The sequence below is a fragment of the Pseudophryne corroboree genome, chromosome 9, assembly GCF_028390025.1.
Source record: "Pseudophryne corroboree isolate aPseCor3 chromosome 9, aPseCor3.hap2, whole genome shotgun sequence".
Taxonomy (NCBI): Eukaryota; Metazoa; Chordata; class Amphibia; order Anura; family Myobatrachidae; genus Pseudophryne; species Pseudophryne corroboree.
In genome coordinates this window covers 353,954,847-353,959,030 of record NC_086452.1, presented here as the reverse complement: position 1 = coordinate 353,959,030, position 4,184 = coordinate 353,954,847, and the positions used below count along the sequence as shown (strand labels likewise).

The window sequence follows — 4,184 nt, the reverse complement described above, 5'->3', positions numbered from 1 at the left end:
TAGTCTAGAAATTTCTGTCACTTATGTTTTCCCTTTACCTATATATTGAGGCACTCTGTACAACATTTCCTTATACTTCATTTTCTACATTAGTCTCATATTTTTTTTAACTAGAAACTCATGTATATCCAGTTGTAATGGATGTAGATTAGAAAATGCAAATGTAAGATAGCTATAACTCTGTAGCTTTGCTGCTGGTTACTGTGACATCACACCTAGCTTATGACATCACTAGCCCGTGACATCACAATGCTTCTTCCTGTAACATTCTATCTACAGCTGCTGACGTTTCCAGTTTCCATGCAGGAAGACAGGTAGGAGGAGGTGAGTCCTACATAGCAGGGTATAATGGAGGGGGGTAAGGAAGACAGAGCACATTATAGTCCGCTGAAAGGCGAGACTAGATAGACAGAACAGGGAATACAGGTACAAGGACACATAAATAGGAGAAGCGCAGGAAGGAAAGACATATATGTAGGAATAAAAATGTAGCGATACAGGAATAAAGAGGGCAGTATGGAGGATAAGCACACATACAGGGGATGCAGATAACCTGGGTCTCTATGAGGCAGGATCGTGGCTTTGGGATGAAAAAGTTAATAAAATAGATAAGTGGGATATTGATAACTTTGAAAGTATCTTGTTTGGTTTAAGGAAAATTGGGAAACTGGTTGACTCATGGACATTTTATTGTACTTAACTAGTACTATGCTTAATGATAGTCTTTTGTGTTTTTTAGATCATCTGGCAAAGAGATTTGCAGAGTGTCGGGTGACCGGCAAAGAGATCTGCAAAGTGTCAGATGAAGACGACGGGAGGGGTCGCAGAGGTAACAACGACTGGAGTATAACATGCAGGAGGTAAGTTACCATACTCTCTCTGCACATGTTACATCTGCCCCACCTGCTGTGCACATGGTTTTATTCATTAGAGAACAAATTTTCTGCTGCGATCAAGTCTGAATTAGGCCCAGTGTATGATACTATTACTAACATGATCCTAGCACTAGGGAAGATAAAACCTGGAGCAGATAACTTGGGTCCCTATGAGAAAGGATCTTGGGTTTTGGATAAAAAGGTCAATAAAATAGATAAATTGCAAATGAATAAAAATGAAAGTATGTAACAAAGTATAGTAGTATAATTATATACATAGTATGTCTGACCAGCAAATTCTGGTTATTTAGATCATCATTTGGCAAAGTTCTGGCAAAGAGATTTGCAGAGTGTCGGGTGACCGGCAAAGAGATCTGCAAAGTGTCAGTTGAAGACGACGGGAGGGATCGCAGAGGAATTAGTGACTGGAGAATAGCGTACAGGAGGTAAGTTACCATACTTGTGTAATTGTGTGTGTGGAGGGGGGTATTGAGAGCACAGTACAAAACATAGGGTATATGGTGGAGGAGAGCGGACAATACAAAACATGCAGAAGGGGGCAACTTGGTATAGCACATACAGATGGTGTGGGGGCACAATACAAAAACACATAAATTGTGGCGTACACTATAGGACATATAGAGGAAGGACATACACTCTTGGGGGCTACGAGATGTAGTACATACTGTAATACAGAAAAACAGGAAGGGTGGGGAGAGCATGATACAGAACATACAGATCGGGGGAAGAACAATACAGATCGGGGGAGATAGTGAAATGGCTGACATTTACAGTATATCAATGAACTGGGGACAGGTGTACAAAGCCTGGGAGCGTGATAAAGTAGAGAGAGATAAACTAACTGCCAATCAGCTCCTAGTTGTTATTTTTCAAACACAGCCTGTAACATGGCAGTTAGGAGCTGATTGGCTGGTACTTTACCTCTCTCCACTTTATCACTCTGCAGGGCTTAATACATCTCCCCCATAGAATAACCAAATGATGAAATGGTACAGAATGGTATAAATGATGTGAATTGGAGCTGTAACAAGTGACTGTTTCCCTATCTTTACATATAATAAGGATGACAGTCCTTTCCCTAGAGTCCTTCTTCTTACCGCTCAGGGGGCCTGATTCAGATGCGGACACAGAGCTGCTGTTGCACCAAGTGGCTCAATGCTTTTTCACTGTGCATGCGTGTAAGCTGCACTGCGCACGAAATGAAATCAAGCTCACATAGAGGATCCCATTGCAAAGTGATTGACAGGAAGTCAGCATTTGGGGCGGTAACAGGGGTGGCTAACTGTATACAGGCGTGTCAGGTCTATTCAAACGCCGTTCCATGGTGGTCATTACGAGTTGTTTGCTCGTTGCCGATTTTCACTATGCTGCGATTTGTTGCTAAATGCGCATGGTACGCAGAGCGCATGCACTAACTTATTTAACACAAAATTTAGTAGATTTGCTGTTATTCGTGCGCCGCTTTTCAGTCGCACTGCTGATCGGTGAATGATTGACAGGAAAGGGGCGTTTCTGGGCGGTAACTGAGCGTTTTTTGGGAGTGTGCTAAAAAGCACAGGCGTGTCAGGGAAAAACGTGGGAGTGTCTGGAGAAACGGGGGAGTGGCTGGCCGAACGCAGGGCGTGTTTGTGAAGTCAAACCTGGAACTAAACGGACTGAGCTGATTGCAATCTAGGAGTAGGTCTGGGGCTACTCAGAAACTGCAAGAAAATATTTAGTAACAGTTCTGCTACTCTTTCGTTCGCTATTCTGCTAAGCTAAGATGCACTCCCAGAGGGTGGCGGCCTAGCGTTTGCAATGCTGCTAAAAGCAGCTAGCGAGCGAACAACTCGGAATGACCACCCATGTGCGTGCATAAATTACCCATTGCAACCTGTGTTGCTGCTGGAGAGCCCCCTGTGTCTAGGAGACTTGCTCAGCCTACAACTGCTCAGACTCACGATGCAATTGTGAATGGCAAGATTGCAGCAGCAATCGCTTCAACAACCACAACTGAATCAGGCCCACAAATAGACTATTATATTTTACTATTTTATCACATTTTACAACTGAGGGGTCAGTTTAATTATGTGCGAGTTTGTCTTACAACAGCCGCACTTTCCGGTAGCCCCATAGGCTGAATCTGGCCACGAAGGGTGTGAATTTGGATTCTGTTGAAACGTTGCAGCAATGGTAACTCGTACCTAATTGTATTGACCCCTAAATGTTAGCAATTTATAGCTTTTATTATTTACTGGTCAAATTTATTTTCTGAAGGTACCCAGTAATTACTATAAGAGAGAACTTATCCCCCCAATGTGTGTATTGTATAAAAACAATGGGCCCTTTGGGATAATTGTCCTTATTTTAGGTATTTTCCATGTCCTCAGTAGTTAGAGTAACATATTTACATAAAGAGATTTTTCTCTCTACACAACCACACCACTGTTTGCAGTTTGTCTCTCTGCTTATTCATCCACTAACAATGATTTTTCATCTCTTCCTCTTCGTCTACACACAGTGGGTGATCCCTGAATAGCTGCACTAGGAGGAGAGCTGCGGACACATGCTCCAAATGTTGGGACATATGCGGTAAAGATGCCGGCTGTTGGGTTTACGGCAGTCAGAATACTGACACTGGGATCCTGACACTCTTCAGAATCCCGACATTGGAACTCCGAATGGGCAAGGATACCGACGCCGGTATCCCCACGATCATAGGTTTAGGGCTGGGCAAGGGGGTTAGGTTTAGGCATCAGGCACGGGGAAGGAGGGGGGTGGTTAGGCTGTGGGGGAGGGAGGTTAGGGTTAGGCTGCGGATAGAGTGGGTTAGGCACCCACGGGGGTCGTTAGGCTGCGTGGGAGGGTTAGGTATAGGCATCAGGCGAGAAGGTTAGGTTTAGGCATTAGGTGGGGGTTAAGTTTAGGCTGCGGGTGGGGGGATCTTAGGGTTAGGCACCCCCGTGGGTGGTTAGGCTGTGGAAGAGGGAGGGTTAGGTTTAGGCGGGGGGATTAGGTTTAAGTGTCAGGCGGGGGAGTTAAGTTTAGGCTGTGGGTGGGAGGAGGTTAGGGTTAGGCTGCAGGTAGGGAGGGTTAGGGTTAGGCACCCCAGGGGGTGGTTATGCTGCGGGGGAGGGAGGGTTAGGTTTAGGCATCAGGCGGGGGGTTAGGTTTAGGCATCAGGTGCTGGGTTAGGTTTAGGCTGCGTGTGGGGGGAGGTTAGCATTAGGCTGCAGGTAGGGTGGGTTAGGGTTAGGCACCCCCGGGAGTGGTTAGGCTGCGAGGGACGGAGGGTTAGGTTTAGACAGC

The 4,184-nt window shown here is 45.4% G+C and overlaps 1 long non-coding RNA gene across 1 annotated transcript; it reads left to right on the top strand.

The window, feature by feature from the left end:
* Positions 1–266: 266 nt before the first annotated feature.
* On the top strand, positions 267–3,628 carry LOC134957035 (uncharacterized). Its single transcript, XR_010186399.1, has 4 exons — positions 267–324; positions 740–860; positions 1,187–1,321; positions 3,397–3,628. It is a non-coding gene; the product is annotated as an uncharacterized LOC134957035 (long non-coding RNA).
* The last annotated feature ends 556 nt before the right edge of the window (positions 3,629–4,184 follow it).